The sequence below is a fragment of the Rhipicephalus microplus genome, chromosome 10 (assembly GCF_043290135.1).
Source record: "Rhipicephalus microplus isolate Deutch F79 chromosome 10, USDA_Rmic, whole genome shotgun sequence".
Lineage (NCBI taxonomy): Eukaryota > Metazoa > Arthropoda > Arachnida > Ixodida > Ixodidae > Rhipicephalus > Rhipicephalus microplus.
Genome location: NC_134709.1, coordinates 46,312,814 through 46,335,277, shown reverse-complemented (window position 1 = coordinate 46,335,277; position 22,464 = coordinate 46,312,814). Strand labels below are relative to the sequence as shown.

Sequence of the window (22,464 nt, the reverse complement as noted above, 5' to 3'; positions counted from 1 at the left end):
AATAAACAAACAAACAATCTACTGCTAGGTTGCCGCGAGCATGAAGAGGCTAAAATTTGCGTTTGTAAGCGAGAAAATTGAAACATTGGATACTGGAATTAGTTATAACATCAAGAAAAAAAATACACGCAGTCTCGTCTTTCAAGTCTGGCGTAATATATATCCCAGACGCCTCACTTGAATGACGAGATTGCAGGTTTTTTTTTCTTACAGAGAATTCTCAACAAAAGGATTTACCTTAACTCCACAAAGGAATCCGGTTTTTCTTTGTCAGAAGTGAAGATATCTCGTCTTACGACCTCGTTATGCTCCCTGGGCCTGCATAGTACAAACCCGAACGGCCTTCTACAATGCAGACGTGGAAGTCAAACCTGTTCGCGATTACGTTTGCGAATGTGTCTCTCGTTACGTGGAAGTGCAGAAAGTGCAGATGGGTGTACCGGAGTACAGTGTGATTGCGCACTGGAATCACTATTACACGTGCCAAAGTTTTAACATGATGTCAGCTAATAGCGGATGCTGTATCATTCCGCTGTTTTATGATTTGCAAACAGTGTGTGAGCATTCTTTCTGTGAGGTAATAAAGAGGGTTTCTTTTGAGTGGGCTAGTAAAGAGGTAAATTTGAAAGAGGATTAAGCTTAAATTGAGGACGTTGCAGCGAGCGATGGAAATGAAAATGATAGGTGTAACCTTAAGAGACAAGAAGAGAGCAGAGTGGATCAGGGAACAAACTGGAGTTAAGGATATCATACTTGAAATCAAAAAAAAGAAATAGACAGGGGCCGGACACGTAGCACGTATAGGCAGGATAACCGGTGGTCATTAAGGATAACTGGCTGGTTTGCCAGAGAAGGCAAACGCATGAAAGGAAGCCAAAAGTCAGGTGGGCCGATGAGATGAAAAAGTTCGCTGGTGTAACGTGGCAGCAGAAAGCACAAGACCGGGTCGATTTGCGGATCATGAGAGAGGCCCTTGCCATGCAGTGGGCGTAGTCAGGCTGATGATGATGATGATGATATTGTCATTTGTCGGTGTCATTGACCTAGCATATACGAAGTTTCAGAAAATTGCGTCATGACAATGTCGCGAAAATACGAAAAATACGTTTTAAAATTTGTGACGTCACGCGCGGAGATTTTGGCGTAAAGTTTACGAATGAAATTTCTACCTTGAAATTTCTTCACTAATTATTGAACTCGTGATGGCGAAACCTACGGCATTAGAGTTCTCGGAGTTCGGTTCACCAACCAAAACGAAGTATTGTTTCTCTGCAGCGTCCCTTTAAGCAGGGTGCAGCAATTAGGAACGGTATAGGTCACTGAACTCTGCATTCCAGAACGCTTCCATGTGAATTAGTATACTCGCACATCAGTTTTGTTGTTATGTATTATTTATGTATCTCGGAGAGGCGGTGTACATTTTTTCGTGCGTCATTTTATGCATCTACTGCTTCGACGCTTTAACCCGTGGTGCGGTGACCCTGCTTCTAATGACTGGAAAGAATGCCGTTTTGCGCAGTTCCGCTCCGATCGCCCGTTGCTTTTTTTTTGTTTGTTTGGCTTGACGCATTCATAGAATCTGGCTGCTGCGTCTCCTGCTTGGGGCAATGACCTTCCTGTACGCTGAAGTGACACTAAGGTAATGCGTCGAATTTATTATATTAAAGCTCTATTCTCGTTAACTTCGTCATCGTCTGCCTCGTTGGAACATTGATTACAGTGCTCGTCTACTGACCCGAAAATTGCGGCTTCGACCCCGGCGGTCGCATGTCGATGGAGGCGATGCACTAAAGGCTCTTTGAGCGTGAAAGAACTCCAGATGGTCGTTTTTCGGAGCCCTCCTGTACGGCGTTTCTCATAATCATATCGGGGTTTTGGCACGTGTAAATTCAAGATAAGGGGGAGATGATATAAGACTCCAACCAAAAGTTTTGAAGAAACACGACGTTTCGGAACCGACTTGGTTCCTTCCTCAGGGGTGACTGCGTAGGCTACGTAGCAGCAGTTATCTCAAAACTTTTGGTTGTAGTCTATATCATCTCCCAGTTTCATACCCAACCATGACAGACTTCTGTCAAATGTTTACATTCAAACCCAAGATACCAATATAATATTATTAGTTTACTTTGCCGTAGTAGGATTGTTATTAGTAAAGAAAAAATGAGTAATTGACAAGATTCGAATTAAAAAAATAATTTAGAGCACATAAACTTGAGCACCTGTTTGTGTGACGTCATAGATCCTTACTTGGTGTTTCTGACCGCATTGGCTCGACACCATATTCTGAAACTTGCCATCTTGTGTCTCTGTGAACAATATTCGATTGATTATTTAAGGGTACAATTCACGAATACGTGACTTGTACCTATAGGTCTTTCGCAACGCCGTCAGAACCTGTATGGCGTAACAGCGAATGTATGCGGGGGCCTCACGATGTAGGCTGATTATAGGTATACGCTGACGTGATGCCAGCTGTGTTTTCATCTCCGCGTACTTTCTGGTGTACGGAGCTTGTTCTCGCTGCAGGAGCGGTGATGTTGCTTTTGGGAAAGGATGGCTTGTTAGGTAATATGTGTAACCTGGAACCCAGCATGCTTCAAGTGGCATTTACTGGAATCACCTGGTCAGGCCAGTTTATTACCTTAAAGTCCCCCATTTCTTGGAGGGCCATTACATAAAGGGTGGGGTTTTATTTGGGTTAACAGTAAGCAGTGAACGTAGTTTTTAGTGTTGATGAACCAACTGACCCCGGTTAACAAGTGGTCGCAGTTGGTAAAAAAACTGATTCCGGCTAAAACCCAACTTGGCACCAACTGGAGCCATGACCAGTGGAGCTGGAAGTAGCTGGTTTGCTAACAAGGTTTTTTTTTTCCCCCAAAAAAATGCAAGCTAACCTAAAGTAGCTATGGCTTCAGTACACGGTCGCAACTCCGTATAGGTGGCGAGCGTGCGTCCGTACGGTGAAAGTTACAATACACTTTCCAGTGACGGGAGCAGTCCGGTGCGTTTAATTAATATCGATGTCGGTGGAGCACTTCAGTTCTCGCTGCACGCGACTGTTGTACGTCGATGGGCGGACAGGTGGACGGGAGAGCCCCGGCGGAAGGGCGCCGGGTGAGGAGGCGTGTGTGGCGCCATCGTCGACGACCTGCGCAAACAAGCAGGCCGCCGTCATGATAATAAGGACAGTCCCCTTCCCCTACTTACCTACCTGCCTCCTCGCTCTCTATACCGATTCGGGGCCGCCCGTGATGATCGTGTGCGCCGCAAATGAGGGGCGTCGCGCTCCCCTTTGCTTTATTTTTATTTCTTCATACCGCTTTCTTTTTCGTTCTCTGCCGGATCGCGCGTGGCGCTGCCTTCTCTCTCTCTTTTTTTTTCTCTCCGATACTGCAGCTCCGCAAAGGCACTCCTTTGGCTATCATACATCCAGAGACTTTTTTTTTTTTTTCGTGCGTGAAATGACGGGCCTTTCGTGCGTCAATGGTGTAAGTACGTATTGCTGCCTGCATTGTGAAAGGGCTACACTGCTGCAGTTACTTGTGTACATTTGTGTTTGCCCCCCTTGTGTATAATGTTTTGTTTTCTTTCTTTCTTTAGTTTCTATTCCGTATACTGTGCCCATCGGCCTCCCCGTTTCGTGCGTCACAAGTGTTCAGAGCTGTGCAACTGCGTGTGGTAATCGGTCGACTTCGGCGCTAGAGACTTAAGTCCATTGCTCCGTGTTTCGACCGCAAAAGAGCCGATCCTTTCCAAAGAAAACGGAGAGGATGTACGCCAGTGCAAGGTGCTCTCGCGTTGCCAATCGACCAAATAAGCACATGGGAGGTAATTTCTCTTAATCTTACCGTTGGAGGCGCTGATATGGTGGAGTGTATCGTGGCCTGAGTGGTGCTCAAAGGTACTTCCACGTCAATTTTCAGGGTTGTCGCCAGTTGCGCATGCAGACCAGTTTGGCACATCTGCGTCAGCTCTGCACTGGCCTTCATCAAGAATGTAGCCTGGAATTTTTTACGGGGATGGGGAGGGGGCTGTGGGCCGGCTGTTCTGTTCTTTCCTTTGTTTTCAATGGAGGTGAAAATGCTGTAAACCCGTGGGCTCAGATTTATGGGCACGTTGAAGAATTCCAGGTGGTCGAAATCTCCGGAGTTCTCCACTACGGCGTCTCTCATAATCACATGGTGGTTTTGGGACGTTAAACCTCACATATCAACCAATCTGTTCTTTCCTTCGTGTTACTCTTCCTGGTCCCATAGCTGCGCCCGATGCCCGATGACGTTCTTCATCGCACTCGGCCATGACGGCCGGGGGGCGCCGGACGGCCGACGATGTCTCGGGTCGGTGGCACCGGCTGTTTCGGAGTAGCTGAACTCTGCCACGCCGGCACATCATCCGCATATTTGTCAAGGATGATTCCGATGGCCGACACTGGTCAATGGCCGCAGGTCTGGAACGCGCGGCGGTCTATTTTATAATGCTGCCGATGATGACGATCGCTGTAGCTGATTGCGCTGACTGTGTCGCTTTCACAGCACGTTTTAGCTGGTCGCATGATGAGTGCGGTCGCCTAGCTGAACTGAATTGTCGTCTTTCGAGGTTGCGTCTCGAATAGTCACATACTTGCTGGGCACATGACACTAGCAAGTTCGGACCTGCGTGCACCTTACGTCACGGGTGTCCAGGGGCATCCCACTGCTTGTATCTTCGATCTTGTCGACCCTGGTCGATCATCGACGGATATAGATAAAAAAAATTAGATTGTGATCCACGTAGCCTTTAGTTGGCAGACTGGATGTCCAGATGAAGTGCTTCCTGCCGTATTATAGCTCACACGCATGATATCTGCTCTAGTGGACATTGGCTTCTTCTGGCTGCGTGCAGCTGACCCTGCATTAGCATGGTCAGCTGCGCGCATGATGAAACTGACTCGCCTTCGACTGACGGGGCATCGTCTATCGCTTTGACTGCGCCAAGCAGTTTGTGAGTGTCGGCGCATTCGGCCCAAGCGGAGGACCGCGCTTCGACGCGCTAAGAAGAACCTCTTCCCCAGTATTCGAAGACAGGTCGAGCTTCCAGTGTGAAGGGAGTGCCGCCTCTCTGACTTTCGATTTTGCAAAGAAGTTGCAAGGGCGTGATGATGGTGAGCTTCGGTGTCGCTTCTCCAATGGCTGTGAATGTGCCAGGGATGGCGCCAGGATTTTTTTTTTTTTTTTTGTATGGGCACCTACTTTCGTCTGGAAATATATGTGTTGTGTTTTGCTCTTGGGGTAAGGGGCATATAGGAAGCAGTCGGGCGGGAAATGGGTGGGGTGGGAGGGGACTCCATAACTCCCGCTGGCTTTGACTCTAGAACGTGTGGTCGTGGCTTCTGCCAGAGATGTTATGGTGTCTGTTCTAACGGCAAATCCAAGACCCGAAGCGGGAAACGTGGCCTCAGCTGTGTGTATGTGTATCGCCGGGTAGGTTGTGATATCCGCAGCAGGTGATACGGAAATGCGCAGTTGAAGCGTCGGAGCTGGGGCCCCTTCTGAGCTTTATCCTCGGTAGCGGTCAGGTAACTGCATAGACATGCCAAACGCAAAAGCACCCCTTCTCGTTTGTGTCAATGTCCGTCACTATTGTTTAAAAAAAACCGCCGGAGCTGTGCACCCGTTTGCTTAATAAGATATTGTTGAACACGATTGTAAGATGAAGATGGTGACCGCAGTCATCAAGTCAGTTATCTCTGTGTTTATTTCCCTATTAAAATAATAATCGTCGTAACACAATGTTTCATTTCGACATGCTATTTTTAAAGCATTTTTTTGACATATGTAATAGATGACTATGTACAGGCCTCTCAAAAAAAGTAATATCGACTGGGCCTTACTACTGTGGCGAAGTTTCCCAAAGTTAAATAGCGATGCGAGTGCCCGTGAAGACACGATCGATGACACGCAGAGTCACTTGGATGCCGTCGGCGTCGCGATTAAAGCGCGGGTGAAAAGGAACAAAAAAGGGTAGACTCGACGTGGACATTGCTCAGCGGATAGCGGTATCTTTCCTGCCCCACCTGTGAATTGTAAATGGAGCTTTAATAGAGCAGGGCGGTGGGGGGGGGGGGGGGGGTGGCGATGTCATCTTATAACTGTACGGTTTTTAACTATTCCGAGGGCACTTCATATAGAAACAACGACCTTCGGCGTCTCTATGCCATTTATAGTCAAGCAACTGTGGTGCTTATACGTACTATCACCGCTCTTGCGAGACGAAAATGCGCTCATCGTCGACGTAACGCTGTCTTTAGAGGCTTTGTGTGCAGCTTTATAAGAACACGGCACCGTTTTTCCGTCGTACATGTTTCGTGTGCGCGCGAAAACTTCCCGAAAAATAGGACAGCGCGGACTTTTCGAGGGCTGTTATCGATCGCATCCCTCCGCCTTCCAAATACGCCCCTAATCTCTACGAATCTCGTCTCCGATCTAAGGGCATGCGAGCGCTTATCTTCACTCCATCTTATCGGCGGCACCTCTGCGTGGCAACACTTATTCAATACCTTATTCAATACCGAATCGCTCGCTGAGAGGGAAGAGCTACCCTGTATATTCACTGACCTCTAAGTTTTTTGCTTCTTTTTTCTATTCTCTCCGTGGTTGGTGTAGCGAGGCGATTTATATCGTTCTGTGATAACATGCTGTCTATGGTTTCTATGCCTATATGCAGCTGCGCATTCAGGGCGCCTCGAGCCAGAGGAAGAGGTGTGTGTTCGGCACAGCGCCGACACAATTAGCGGTGGGTTGAGGAGAGCGACGACACAGCACTCGCGATTATGTTATGAGTGTTATCGTTCATGTTCTGAATGGCAGTTAATGCGCGTACAGAACAAAAGAAAAACGAAAAGAAAAACTACGATACACGCTACTCTCTTCCTGAACAGTGTAGATCACCAACTATAAATAGCCTGCCAGCAAACCTTATAGGAGCGTTGTCAGTTAGGGCTCGGCGAATGAGCGCGCCCTGTTCGCGCCTGACTGATTTGTGGAATCTTGGAGTCTTTAGCCTCCGGTAAGGAGTGGTATACCGTCGTTGTTCTGGATGGCAGCTCGTACACGTAAAGTAAAAAAAAAAAAAAAAACTCCGAGGCCTACAGGTATCCGCCTTTTTTGCTTATTCGCGCGACATTTTAACGCTTAGAAAAGCTTGCAATGTCACGTAGGCAAAGCCCACTGCGCGCTAGTCGAATTTCTCAGTACTACAAATAAAGTTGTTTCATCTATCTATGTCTGCAGGTGCTCCTGTATTTTGTGTTTTTTTTTTTTTAGATGCGGAGCATCTTATACTCGCGCCTTGTAGTGCGCCGTCCGCACCGCTTCTCGAACATTCGACAGCTGACGCGCGCGCATGCGCCGTCGCGCCGTCGCCCACTCTTCCACCATCTGTGCATCCCTTCCTCCTCTACACACCGCGCGCGCTTCACTCCTCCACCATCTGTGCACCCTTCCTCCTCTACACACCGCGTTCGACATCTACAATTCTCCTGATTCTCCAGTGGACGCGCATGTGGCGTCGTTCGCCTGCGTACTGGCAGCGTCTGGCCTGCGGCACGCATGTATTCCGCGGGTCGCTCTTCATCGCCAGCGTGCCGAAGGTGCGGTGATGACGAAACGCTGCAGCATATTGTTTGCTCCTGCCCTGACCTGGCCACTGAGCGTTGCGCACTGGTAAGCCGCTATCGTCTGCTTGGACTACCTGCCGAAACAATGGAAGACATACTTTTTCCCGCGCGCTCGAAGACGAAAGCCCTTCGAGCCTTCCTCGAGTTCTGTGCTTGCGCGGACCTCGCCGCCTTATAGACGGACTCTTTTCACTCGCACTACTGACTGTACTGACAAGACGTTCTCTTGCCATGACATTCACTTTTTCTTTCCCTCCTCTCTTCTTCCTATCATCTTTACTTCCCCTTCCCCGATCCCTAAAGGCGCTGAGCCGTGCCCCCGCGACGGGAGGCAGAAAATAGCGTCCTTTTTGTCTCTTCCTCTTTCATTAATCTCTCTCTCTCTGTGGCGTCGTGCTGTATATATACTCAAGGTCGGCGCTCGCTCGCTCAGTTGCCGCTCGTCGGTTGGTTTGTACGGCGCGTCGACGTCCAAGGTCGCGGTGAAATGAATTCCAACGAATCCACAAACACAATGATCGACGTCCCTTCGACCAGCGCCGCCCTTTCGCATACGTGTGTACGTGTTCACTCATTTAACACCCCCTCTTACAACCACGTTAACCAATTTAGCCATCGACCCAAGTAAGTCGCAATTTAACACCCCATTTCACAACCACGTTAACCAATTTAGCCATCGACCCAAGTAAGTCGCACTTTAACACCCCGTTAACCAATTATATGGTCCGCATCCTCCTCAGTGTTCCCCCGAGGGAAGCTGCGGGCAATTTTTTTGCTGCATATTCTTTGTGTGTTTATGTAAAGGAGGTTGCCCGCGCGCTTGTGAGAGAGAGAGAGAGAGAGAATAAATCGTCTTTATTAATGTTTTAATGAAGAGCGAGTGCGTGGGAGGAACTCTTAGTCCGGTGTCCCCAGGATTACTCAAGCGACGAGTCGGGCGCGCTGTATTATGGTACCCGAGCACTTCGGGAGGTCCGTTGCGGAGAGCATCGTCCCACAGACACTCGTTGAATACTGGCCAGGGAGGGAATATGGTTGCAGTGCGTTCAGTCGTGACGTGGAAGATTGCAGGTAGGTTTCCGTAGCTGGGCCAGGGGTCTGCATAGAAGTGCAGATGAAACTGCCTAACTTAAAAGATTCAGGGTTTGGGAAAGTGTTGCTCTGGAGCTGGCGCGAGGCTACTGTATCGAGGAGTGTCGCGAGACAGAAGGCGGGGCCGCGCTGTTAGTGCGACTGTTGTATAATGACGACGAATGTATTTGTAAGTGAGAAGAGGATCGCCCTCACCCTCGAAATGATCGCCTCGCCATGCCGAACAGCCCTGAAGGAAATTTCGCGGGACACGAGTTTTCGTAACTGTACATGCATGGATGGTGGACGCCTTCCTCACCCTACAGTCTAGCGAGCGCATCGCCTGCGGCCACCGAAGCATAGCGGGAAAGTTTGCTTTCCGTGATGCGTATTGCGACTTGAGTTGAAACCTCATCCGGGCTGCCTGAATCTGATTGGGAAGGCTGTCTTAATGGAACTCGCTTGGCCACGGGTCGTCTGTTAGCGAACTGGACGTTGTGCGTCTAAACCTTAAGGATAACTATAGTTAACGGGCTTATACGTTTCGAAACCGCGTATCATAGTGAGGGATCTCGTAGTGGGTGGTTCCGCAAATTGGGAACATCATGGTGTTCGCTAACGTGCTCCTATATCTAAGTACGTGACTATATGTAGCGTTTTACCTTCGTAGAAACGTGACCGCTGCTGTCGGGATTCGATCCCGCGACCGTTGAATCAGCAGTCGAGGAGTTTCACCAAAAAAAAAAAACGTCTCGCACGTGCTTCGACTTTTAGTACTCATGTGGTCACCGTGTGCGCCTTTTGCCAGTCAGCACGACGATCGTGAGAGTGACAACAACGGACGAGTACCTCGTTTAATTTTTCTCTCCGCCTCGTTAACCACCACTGACCCGATCCACGGCCCGGCCACTGTCAGCGAATCGCTTCATTTGCATGTTTTTTTTCCGCCGCTTTCTCGACGTTTGAAATCGGCTGTTTCACGGAGCGTGATGTCGATTGTTCATTGACGAGACCTGCTTTAGTTTGTCTCACATTTCTCGTCTTATGCGTGTGCATATTTTGACCACCGTATCTCACGTATAATCGGTCACTTCTTGGCACCTTTTGATCGAGTGCCTACGAATACGCGTTATGACAGACAGACAGACAGACAGACAGACAGACAGACAGACAGACAGACAGACAGACAAAGAATTTTATTCAGGTCCAGAGGAACTGCGTTGTAACGGCCCCGTTTAGGGGGAATCCGTAGCAGTCGTGGGCCGCTCCCACGTAGGGACCGGAAGACCGTGGCCCTCCGCCCTCTCGCAGGCCCTCTGGACAGCCCGAAGTTGAACCAAAAGGTCGCCGCTGTTAAGGGCTTCCTCCCAGTCCTCTTCTTTGTTGAACTCTGCGTCACGTAACGCAGGACATTGCCAGAGCATATGAGGTAATGAGCAATACGCCTCTCCGCAGTCCGGACAATGCGGCTCGATGTTGGGCAAAAAACTGAGTGGCTGAAGATCAGTAGGGGGCTTGTTTTTTTCTCTTTCTTGAAAGCAATGACGGCGTAAGTAATATTTATCGTGAACCTAGCTGGTCTGAAAGGAGATCAGAGCACCCCCTTTGTAATTCACGCCTCTGATAAGTAAATATTTAATCGCTTTATGAACGATACTGCCTTGGAATACGCGTGAACAGAGCCGAGTATAAACGTGAATTCAGATTAGGCTCATAAATAATGCTTAGGATGTGTCGGTAGTCGCAACAGCCGTCACCGTTTCTCGATATTAAGGCGGTCGGCGGCTCCTACAAGCGCGAGCGAGGTGATACTCGCTGCCGGCTGAAATCGTTTCCGTGGCCTCCTATTCTGCTTACGCTGCTTCCTCGCCTCGCCTTGGAACCGCGCCGCGCGCTTTTGTTTTCTTGGGGCCGCGTGGCGCCTGCAGGACGGTCTCCCCCGGCCTTTCTGGTGTCGCTCGCGGTCGCCGCCGGGTTCACACTTCCTGCGAGTCGAGACGTCCCCCCCCCCCCCCCCTTTTGCCCCGCCGCGGTGGTCTAGTGGCTAAGGTACTCGGCTGCTGACCCGCAGGGCGCGGGTTCGAATCCCGGCTGCGGCGGTTGCATTTCCGATGGAGGTGGAAATGTTGTAGGCCCGTGTGCTCAGATTTGGGTGCACGTTAAAGAACCCCAGGTGGTCGAAATTTCCGGAGCCCTCCACTACGGCGTCTCTCATAATCATAGAGTGGTTTTGGGACGTTAAACCCTACATATCAATCAATCAGACGTCCCCCTTTTATTTTATGTGTCCCTTCTGGGTTGGGCCGGTGGCTTTTCTTCAGTGCAGATTTGTTCAGTAGCGAATTTCGAAACTTTTATCGGGACTTTATTTGTCTGAGTCAACCAGAAAAAAGAAAGAATAATAGAAAGATCGAAACGCCAAGAGTGTTAAAATTGCGTGCAAACGAAAATAAATAGATGCGAGTATTACTGGTGTGATTTGATGTGGCCTAAAATATGCCCTGACCAGATAATGATGGAGAACTACATGGATGGCGAACTCAGTCATGGTAGTTGTAACAGCAATAACACTGCTGCTGATGATGATGATGATTAAACTACTACTACTACTACTACTACTACTACTACTACTACTACTACTTGAGGCGACCATGTTGGATTCAATTTCCCTTCTTCGTCATTATCTTTAGTTTTCGCTGGTTTTCTCGCATCAGAAAGCACGTGATCACCGTCAGCGTGTTCGCAATTAAAAGATAACCGACCATGTTTGCATGGTGATAGATACGAGTCAGTCTTCATAGCTATGCGTTCGATGCGATATTGCAGTTGAAAACACAAGGGGCCGCACTGTATTTTTTCCCGTGTTGCTATTTTGCTGTCCATCTATTTTTTTTTTTGTCGCGCCATAATTTATGAACGACTGTCAAAATTATTCGTGGTATAAGCTTGTATTATGTTGAGCTATAGAGCGTGGTTTCTAGTTTTTTTTTTTTTTTTTTGTCGTGTGGGCACAAACTACAGTTGTATATGCTCTGCGGTACTCGTCTGTAACCTCGGATTCACATACGCAGAAGCTCCCTGTACATGTTTCTTCGTTATTTCTAACGCAGTTTGTAGGGCAATGCAGATCCATACCAATCAGTTATAGGTGGCAGCATATTTGACGGCTTGTGCGTGCGTGCGTGCGCGCGTACACTTGCCTGGCCCTGTGTGTACATCACAGACGCCTAAGTTGCAGAGAATCACGACCGCGGGATCGAATCCCGGCTTTACGGCGGCTGCATTTTCGATGGACGTGAAAATGCTGTAGCCTCGTGTGCTCAGATTTGGGTGCACGTTAAAAAAAACCCAGGCGGTTTTTGAACACCCTCCACTACGGCGTCTCTCATAATCATATGGTAGTTTTCGGGACGTTAAACCACACGTATCCATCGATCAGAGAATGACGGTGCTTGCGTCGTGCAGCTTTCGGAATGGCGCGATCTTTATTTCCCCGCAGCTCTTCCGTCATCTGCCGGGGATGTTGTGCATTTCATGTGTGCGCTTGCGTGCACTGTGATTCGTTATCGGGAACACGCGCCTACTATAGAAGTCGGCATGCCGCGCACTTTTGCGCCTTCGACGAGTGCTTTGTTACTGCAGCGAGCGGTTCGGGCTTGTCAGTATAGCTCGCGGTGCATGCATGCGTTAACGCACTGCACGCTTTCTTTCGCGCTTCCGATCCGTTGCTCCGCCGCGGTTCCGACTCGGCGAATACGTAATATCTCTCTTCTGCGCTCTCTCGTGTTGCGCGAGCTTCCCCGAGTCGCCGCGCGCTTATCGGTCCCCTCGATCTTATCTCGCGGCCCGCGGCGGCGGGACAAGCCAGGCCGTGTGGACCGAGATGGAATGAATGGGTAAAGGAGGTCGCGTGGTCGGACTGCGAGATCGCGTGCAGGCGCAGCCGAGGGCCCGTGCCGTCAGCGGTGCTGCGATGTTCCGTGCATCATACGGCGGGTAAAGTGCAGCAACGCTAATAAGCCACAAGGCGCGGGTTCGATTATAGGCCACGGTGTAGACGTGTCTCGATCTCTGCTAACAAGCTGGAACACCAGCGTACTTACATTCACCTGCGCGTCGTAGAACACCAGGTTGTTACAGTTAATCGGGTGTCCCTAACGACGGCTTGCCTCCTGATTCTCTTACACGGACATTTTGTAGAGTTGCGCGGTATCAGATCCAAAAAAAAAAAAAAGGTCACATGCCAGCCTTAGTATAATACTTCAATTTGTGGCTATCGTATTCAATGCTTCGCCGTCGTGGTAGAACTCATCTCATTAGTATTCAAAGAAAGATTTAACTTCAAAATTTCGTCTGTACCTCACGCGAGAAATACCCATTATAAAACGCGTAATGATGATTTAGACCAGTCAATAATAGTTTCGTAAGTTTTATTTTCTCTTCAATACGCATCGCCTTGCCCCGCCGTGGTAGTCTAGTGGCTAAGGTATACTCGGCTGCTCGTCCGCAGGTCGCGGGATTGAATCCCGTTCGCGGCGGCTGCATTTTCGGTGGAGGTGGAAATGTGTAGGGCTGTGTGCTCAGATTCGGGTGCGCGTTAAAAGACCTCAGGTGGTAGAAATTTCCGGAGCCCTCCACTACGGCGTCTCTCATGATCATGTGGTTGTTTTTGGACGTTAGACCCCGCATATCAACCAATCAATCAATCAATCAATCAATCAATCAATAAATGCACATGATCGCGTTCACCCTAAATTTTTTCCTGACGTTTTCTGTTTCTTACACCCCTCATTTCCCTCCACAAGTGTAAAGTATGCTGCAAACTCGACGCAGTCTAGTTTACATCCTTACCCTTCCTGTATTCCCCTTCTCTTTCTGTGCCTCTTCCCCTAAATGCACTCGACATCGTTCAGTCGGTGCACCTGCGTTAAGTTATCAGTGGCGTAGAGCTGGTTGAAATTGACAGGCATGTTTTGTCAACTATACCTGTTTTATTCCTATTTTGTGAAATATTAGCTAATCTTGGTTGCTGGAGCTGCCCTGTATGTTTATGTTTGTCTCAAGAGCACACGCCTACCCCCGCAAAAAAAAAAAATCATCGCAATGAAAATTAAGCACCTTGCGTCACAGAAAACATCTTTCCTTACTGTCTCCTTCACTGTAATTTGATATTAGCGCCGCCGGTATGTTTCCTCCGTGATGCGCCGTGAAATGTTGTCGCTGTTCTTTATGAATATTAATCGCTTATATCCACATAAATGCCTTGACTGTCAAAGAATCTCTTTCTCTGTCTCTCTAAACTTGGGTTTATCTTTCAAATTTACGCTTACTCTTACGATGTCTGTTGAAAAGGTGATGAATAGAGAAAAAAAAAGGGTGGTAGTCATTGAATAGAAATTGAATGGGTCTGAAGCAACGAATCGCAGAAGCGCGCCGCTACGGTGCTCTACAGGCGCTTCAGTATGTCGACGGCGCCTGTACCCACCCCTGTTTACAAATATGGCGTATAGGTCTATACGTAAAATTCCAAAGGCGTGGGCGTCGAGGCATGGCATGGGCAGCGCTCGCCTTTTCGGTCGGTGTCAACATAGCAATAGCAACAGCACGTGTTGCTTCCCAAGGAACTCCCGCTTACTTCAATTATCACCCTCTAACGCTGAAGCAGAGAGTAAGGAAAATTTGTTTTTCTGATTTCTGGTAAAAGGTAGGCACTTACAGTTAGCGACTAACACTTATAATGTTGTGCGTAGCTTAGGAGAAAATGTATCTGAATTATTTGGCCAGACAAAAGCGAAAGAAAAAAAAAATGTTGAAATTAAGCGGGCTACTCGGTAGAGTATTCGTTCTCCACCAATGCTTTTAGGCTACGCTGGTGCACGAAACGGACGCCATCCAGCAGCTGTTTGTGAACAGCGAAACGGTCTGTACACACACTGGAGGTGATCTCTGCCCGGACCAGGAAGGAGACGCTGGTGGGTGGTCATGCACGGGGGGGACGAGGGGGGGGGGGGGGCGGGCGCGTGTCGTTCGGACCGGTGAAGCACGCGTTATATACACGCTTCCCCATAGCGGACTTTTAATCGTATCCACTTCCCGCTGCTCTTACGCTTCCTTCGTGTGGAGGCATCTGTGCTGCGCGAAGTTCGAGCGTTTCAAATCGAGCGGCGTGCGTTTCGCCCGCCACCTGTCTCGGCTTGGTAGTGTGCGCATGCGCACGAGTTCGACCGCTATAGCATCAACGCCTCCGTCTCTTTAGTTTTCTATTGTGACTTGAATTTTGTAGCGAACTTAACGAGCGCTGCATCCGGGAAGTGTAGTCGAAAGAACGAGAGGCGGATAGCAACAAATCGGTGCGAAACCATCCTAAGCACAGCTGAGTGGGATGCACTTAATGCGGTAATAATTTGAGTTTCACGTTTCAAGATCGTGGTATGAACGTGTCGTATACGGTCACGAGTTGTCGAACGGCTCCGTGAATTTGTTCCTTAACGTGCACGCAAATCTTATTCGTGGACCTCCGGCATTTCGCCCCCATTTAAATGCGTCCGCCACGGCCGGTATTCGATTCCGCGACCTTCGGCGCTTGAGTGGAATGGCAGTAGGAAGTAAGTTTAAGGGCTCGTTTTCTCTGCATGAGATGTAACAGACAATCATGCCTAGGAAAGTATAGGGCATGTTAGTGGAAACAATTCTAATGGAAATGTGAGTCACAGTTGCTTCTAAAAAAAAAGAAACATCTCCTATAAATTCCTTGGCATGAATGTGTGTGAGATCATATCAAGGAAATGACAATGTCGCACTGCACTGCAGTATTATGCCACACGTCGCGGCTGTAGCAGCGCGGCGCCGAAAATGCGCTTATAATACGTTCCATGTAGTTGTTTTATTCTCACTCTTGGTTTGCTAGTTATTCGCGAGCGCCCGAGTTCGGTGCAACAGCTTTGGTGTAAAATTTGGTGTCCGTATCTTTCTTGCGTTTCCTTCTCTATTTCGTGCTCGCCAACTCTCGTACACGGTATATACAGGGTGTCCCACGGTAACTTTCGCCCGAGTTTTAAAAATATGCTGAAACACGTAATTACGACGCTACCAAATGCATGTTGCTCACCGGTTGCCTGGAGTTAGACTATTTTATCTGTTCTCAAATGTTGTTTAATTAGACCTGTTCAATTAACTAACTCTTTAAGGAATGAAGGTCAATAAAAATTTTCAATGAGAAAGTTGTAGATCGGTTTGCGAAACGTCCAGATTTTCGTACTTTATATCTTTTAAGTATTAGTGTTTTTCCTGCGAATTACGAATGCCCGCGAAATACAAAAAAGTACCATGTGACAAACCCGCTCGTGCGCCAGTGCACACGATGATTCTAGTGCTCTCTATAGCGTTCCGCGTACGAACGACCATAGTATTTGCCTCATTGTGCTGTCTCGGCAGGGCCGCAATGATGGTGGTTGCTTTACGATGAACACGTTTTCCTATCGGCCACAAAAACGATAACCGCTGTGACTGCTTATCGCTGTCATGAACCGGTGCGAGAGAAGCGTGTCGTCCGTACGCGGAACGTTGTTAGGGAGCACTAGAATTATTGTGCGCACTGACGCGCGAGCAGGTTTGTCACGTGGTATGTTTTTTTTTAGGGGCGAAGCTCCTTAGGGCGTGGGCTGTGCGTCCCCTGTATGTAGCCACCTCTAGTTTAGTTCTTGCAGTGTTCACTAGATGGCGGTACCGTCCCCTGTATGTAGCCACCCCTAGTTTAGTTCTTGCAGTGTTCACTAGATGGCGGTACCGTCTCCTGTATGTAGCCACCTCTCGTTTAGTTCTTGTAGTGTTTACTAGATGGTAGTACTTGTAGCTGATGATGAAAAGATGCAAGATGTTATAAACTAGAAAGCGGTACTTGTAGTTGATGAAAGACGCGAGATCTTATAAAATAGGAATGATGTCACATATGGCGCGTGTCATTGGTTGAAGGCAATCGTTCGATTTAGTGCGGCGACGTACGCTAGGGGGAGCGATGTAATAAAATCGAGTGGGCAAAATGTACAGAGGATTCATGGTTTACCAGGTTTACCTCCGGAGCTTCGCCCACTCATCCTCATTCACTTCGTGGATATGGCGGCACTTTTTTTGTTTTGTTTTTCACTGGCATTTGTAATTGGCAGAAAAAAGCACTAATTTCTAACAGATATAAAGTAGAAAACTATCTATTTTGACGTTTAGCAATTTGATCTACAGCTCTCTCGTTGAAATTTTTTTATCCATCTTCGTTCTTTCAAAAGTTAGCTAATTAAACAGGTCTAATTAAACAATATTTGAGTACACAAAAAAATAGCCCGACCATTTCCAGGCAACGGTGAGCAACAACATGCATTCGGTCGCGTCGTAATTACGTGTTCCGGCACATTTTTAAACTCTGGCTACAGTTACGTGGGACACCCTCTATACGCTGCACTGCACGGTACTGTATAGGTGTGCTGCGATTCGCAAGCTGTTCAGTGGCGAGTAAGCACGCTAGCGTGCGTGCGGAAGCACCTCTCCGCGGCGGCGATATTCATATCGCTGATTCGGGTGACCGGCCCGGTCCTCTCTTGTCAGCCGTAATACCCCCCACCTTTTTTTCTTTAAATCTTCTTCCCTCCTTCGCCAGCGCTCCGATTGCGTCACACCTCCTCTCCATCTCGCGTGCGGCAAAGACCTCTCTGCTTGTTTGTTCACGCCGGAAGAGGCAGAGGTGTGGGATGGGGGGGGGGGGGGGGGGGTAGAGCAATGCTTTTGCAGTGCTTCACTCGTGGCTCCGTTTTTTTTTCTTTAATCGTTTTTTTTTTTTACGTTACTCTGGCAGTGCCCCGGTTTAATTAACTGCGTTGCAGCTCGGCAAAGAAGGTCGGACACGTGCCGCTCGTTTAGAATGTCGTTGTTCGCGCTCGGTTTTTCAGCAGTAACTCACCAAGCCGGTTTTCCATGCGCGCGTGCATGCATGAGGTTAAGGTGTTTCGCCGAAGCTCATGGGCGCGGGTTCGACTCCCGGTCGTGACGGCCCATTTCGCGGGAGCGAAATGCGTAATGTTTCATATCGTGTACGCGGACTTAACTGCGCGTTTTGGAACATCGCAGGGTGGTTGAGATGATTGCACTCTGGCGCGAATCAATGATATAGTGATTTTGGCTTGTTAAACCACATAAATCAGTCACTGCGTTCGCAAGAACAGCAGCAAGAACTCTGAGGGTTCGTTATGCATTCGTCTAAAACGACTCCTCGGCTAAAGAAATCCTTTTTTTTTTTGGAGGGGGGGGGGGGATTGATTGGAAGATTATGATGTGATTTCGAGTGATATCCTTATTGGATGGTAATCCCACTGATTCGCGAACGCGACATAGGGAATTTGTAATCGGCTACTGATTCGCAGGTCCCGTGATCAAATCCCGGCTGCGGTTGCTGCGTTTCCGATGGAGGCGGAAATGTTGTTGGCCCGTGGGCTCAGATTTGGGTGCACGTTAAAGAACCCCAGGTGGTCGAAATTCCCGGAGCCCTCTACTACGGCGTCTCTCATAATCATATGGTGGTTTTGGGACGTTAAATCCTACATACCATTATCAATATTTTCATGTGTTCTGATGTTCTTCTTTCTATAGCAGTTCATAGTCAGTGTATTTTTTATTTCATTTATCTGCTCGCCAGCCATTGCGAATTTCGAAGCTTAGCGATCTTCAGATTCATTTTCATTTTTTTTTGCATTTAAAAGCTCTTTTTTTTTCTTTCACCGAAAGTCAGTCGTTAATAGCGAAATTCGTCAAGTGCAAGCTTATTTTTGTGTTCCTGTGAAAAACGGGCGTCGAGAACGGCATCTCCGGCGTAATTCTCATCGACAGTCCACTCACCAAAAACTATTTCAATGTATTGTGCACTTTATTTGCGCTTTCATTCACCATTTGCGGTGTTTTCACAAGCTCATCTCCTAAGTGATACCTCTTTTCATCATCCGTAGTTTGCCGGACAACCAACCGGGCGTTTTCGCTCTTCGACCTCCCTGTCTCCACCCTCTCTATCTCTCTCTATCGCTCTCTCTCTCTCTCTCTCTTTATTTCGCATGCAGATATTTTATCACTTCATTTCCCCGTTACACATCATTACGCTCCGCACTGCTTCTCAGAAACTAGTTTTTCGCTGTCCAGTAAGAGCGCGTCCTCTCGGTCTTATAACCCCCTTTCAATACGCCATCGCATTCCAGCTAACTCAGTTCTCAATCCTTCCCGCCTCACCATTGTTCGCATTCTTCGCACCAGGGTCGTTTGCTCTCCGTGCTTAATCATTGGCTCTTCTGGACGCAACTTCAGCTGTCCCACCGGCCATACTTCTGGAGTGGAATTCGTTTGAGCCGATCCGTTCTGTGCGCCCGTAATGAATTTCTCCATGCATTTTTTTTTTACGCGGTTGTCGTACCGTCTCGTCGTGATGTTTATGACAACGTCCTTCAAAACGGGGTGGCTGTTTGTCCGCGCTTTGATATCTCCGAAAAATAATTAAGACTAAAAAGAAAGCAAACGTAATGGAGGGATGTTGTTATTCCGAACAGTGCAGAAACGGGGCACAGACGAGACTGCACAACACATGCGCCTGCTTCTAACAGCGGTTTAGTGCGTGACCGTGTCATATAGACAGAGACAAGAGAGGACACATGATAAACATAAAAAGGGGGGGGGGGTGATCACTAGGGGTTTCAGGCTTTTGAAGCTTCTTGGGTAATCGCGCTTTTTATCGTACAAGGACCGACTGAGTACACCATAGACTCAATCCGTTCCTGTACGATAACAAATAGTGCGATTACCCAAGACCCAGCACCAATTAGCCCGTGTAGGTGCTCTTAAAGCTTTTGAAGGCTTTTTTTCTTTCGTGTTTATCACGTGCCTAATTCTCTTTTCGTTTTCTGTCTATATATCCTTATCTCGAGTTCACGCTATAAATCTTTCTTGGAAGTTAGCGTTGTGGGGCCTCACTTGCAGTACAGTTTACGCGCTGTTTGGAATAACTATGCGTCCCCACTCTTTAATAATGATAAACCCGCCTATAGAGCCATATAGTTAACTAAAATTAATTATAGAGGGGACTCTGGTGCTGCAATCGTTCAGCGACCATGGGAATGATGGTTACACAAGCTTGCCTATAGTATTCTTTGTGCTTGCGCGGTCCTCGAACGCGCTTGTAGCTTTGCGTCTTGCTGTGTCCTGGTTCGGTTTGTTTCGAATAAAAGAACGGACCGCCGTAAACTTCGTGACCCTATTTGAATTGGCTGAGCCTGAAAAGTTAAGGTGGTGAAATGCAACTTCTGAACGTTTGCTGATAGTCATTTCGTGAGAAATCAGCTCCAACCAAGCCACGTGAAACCAAACGAAGAGAGTTGGAAGATTAAACAAATTGTGTATTATCCATAGTTCCCATGCTCGTTCAAGCGACATGCGTTGCGCTTCAAATAGACACTAGCGCCAGAGTTCCCTTTTAGTGTATTTGTTGGAAATTCTATGCGTCCATCTGCCAAGCCACCCTTTTAATGGAGAGCAGGAAGTGACTAATGAACGACTCGCGTTGTCTTCTGATTGGCATCGTTCCATCTTGTCTTGATTCGGTTACATATGCGTAAGAGTTTCTACCGACTCGCCTATAGAGTATGCAGTGGCTTTCTCGTGTGAGTTCTTTCACCAACCCTTGCACTCACCGCGGCAGTTGAATGCAGCTATCGCAATCTGCTGTACACTGTGCTTGCATTCCGATTCCGTCTGTCTAATACACGGTCGATTTCCGTTTTTGTGTTTCAAGCTTGCCTATTCCTGACGTCTTGAAGCCCAACGCCGCCAGATGTCGTGCTAGATTCGTATTTGCGCCTATTTCGCTGAACTTAATTTTAATTTGTTGCTGATGTTGCCCTACATTGACCAAGTGCTTGATTGGGCTGATCGGTGCTGCATGGTAGACGAAGAAAGTGTTAAACAGCGCGAACGACGACAGGAGGGATTCTATCGTCTTTTCTAACCCCTCCGGTCGTTTACGCTGTTAAGCGCCACTTTCTTCGTCTACGAGGCCCTACATTGCTTTCACTTTTATACGCACCCCAATCGTGAAGATGACGATTGACGCTAGTGAATTTATACCGTGTGCCTAATATTTTTTTTTTCTTCTGCTTGGTCTAGGTGAAAGCTTTTGCGTCACTATTCTATTTGTTTGCACTTTATTTTTCCTGCTAGGCTTCTGCACAATCGCGACCTCTGCTTTCTCCTCTGTGTGGCCGCCATTGAAATGCCGTCGTTAGCGGCACGAACCGGTACTCGTATGCTGGCGCGCGGCTGTTGCGCAACCACTCTCACCGTCAGCATAGTTCGGTAATGCGCCGCCCCTCGCGCTCGACCCGTCTCCTTGCCTGCTCGCCCGAGCGGGTGCACATAAATCGGCGCACGGCCGCTCCGCGTGCCTGCCGGGCGTCGTCGTTCTCTAAACCCCTTTCGCCTCGCGTCGTCGTTCGTGTGTGAAGCCAGGCGAGATCGCGCGCGTCCCCGTCTCTGGCGGTGCCGCCGACCTGCCAGAGCTCGCGGCCCGGCGAAAGTGGATTTGGGTGGCGCGGTCAACTCGCGCTGGCTCGGCTCTTTGCTCGCAGCGTAGTCGCGGCCCCGCTGGCCTCCTCGTGGTGTAGTGCTCCCCATTTCCTTTCTTTCTTTCTTTCTTTCTTTCTTTCTTTCTTTCTTTCTTTCTTTCTTTCTTTCTTTCTTTCTTTCTTTCTTTTGCGTTCTTACTTTATTTTTGCTTGCTGTCGGTACGTGTGCTTCAATTCAAGTAGCGTATATGCTCGCATTCACCAGCGCCGTTAACACTGCTTGAATGATGGCTAACGTTGACTAATTAATGGCTAACTGGCTCAGCTGTCGTTTTTCTGTGTTTTACGTACGCACTCGGTGGGGGTGGAGCAGTCGTTTCTCTGCGTTTTGCGTGTCAACAGCCTTCTCCATAGCCATGGAGCCGCGCGCCGCTCAGAGGCGCGATTTCCGTGTTACGTGACTCGTGTAAGTAGCGCACGTTGTACAAGTATATAATGAGTGGTTAAAAAAAAAAAAGGGCGGCAACTAGACCACTACGCGAAGGTGACTTTCGCGGCCAGCTCTGTGGTCTCGGAGAGGAGGCCTCATATATAAGCACGCAATAACGAAGCGCGCTTTATCGCACGATGAGGGCGCGACATGCAACGCGGCGGGCTTTTTGAATACGATTTTGGGGTTGTGTGCGTGTCCGCCGCGGGGGGCTCTGTCTTTTCGGCTTTTTACGCATCTGGAGCGTGGCTGACGCGTCGCGACGCGTGTGCCGCCCACATGCGCCGCCGCGTCTTTCTCGCGCATGGCGAGCGTTTCAATATGCGTGCGTGCCGAGTCCTTGGCGCTGCGACTCGTTTCGCGTCGACGCGCGCTTGAAGGAGCTGTGAGCGTGTATATACGCCGCTGCGCTTGCATGTGTTTAGCGGTGTACGTTACGTGTTGTCGCCGAGAAAGTTTGTTCGTGACTTGAAAAAACGAAAGGTGCATTGCTTAGCGGAGGGGAACGAAGTGAGACATTGTGTGTCTCGCTTCACCCTTGTCCGCTCGGCGCTGCATCTTTTGTTTTCGCAGTGCGTACCCGTATGCGTAGTACGTGTACATTAATCGCGCTTGCTCGCAGAAGCACGCACACACGTCGGCGTGTTTACACCCGTGCTTCTTTTATA

At 48.6% G+C, this 22,464-nt stretch overlaps 1 protein-coding gene across 6 annotated transcripts in view; it reads left to right on the top strand.

Annotated features, from left to right (window-relative positions):
- The window catches only part of LOC119181726 (membralin), a 225,328-nt gene that overhangs the window by 71,061 nt on the left and 131,803 nt on the right, over nt 1-22,464 (top strand). The gene's annotated exons all lie outside the window — the stretch shown is intronic.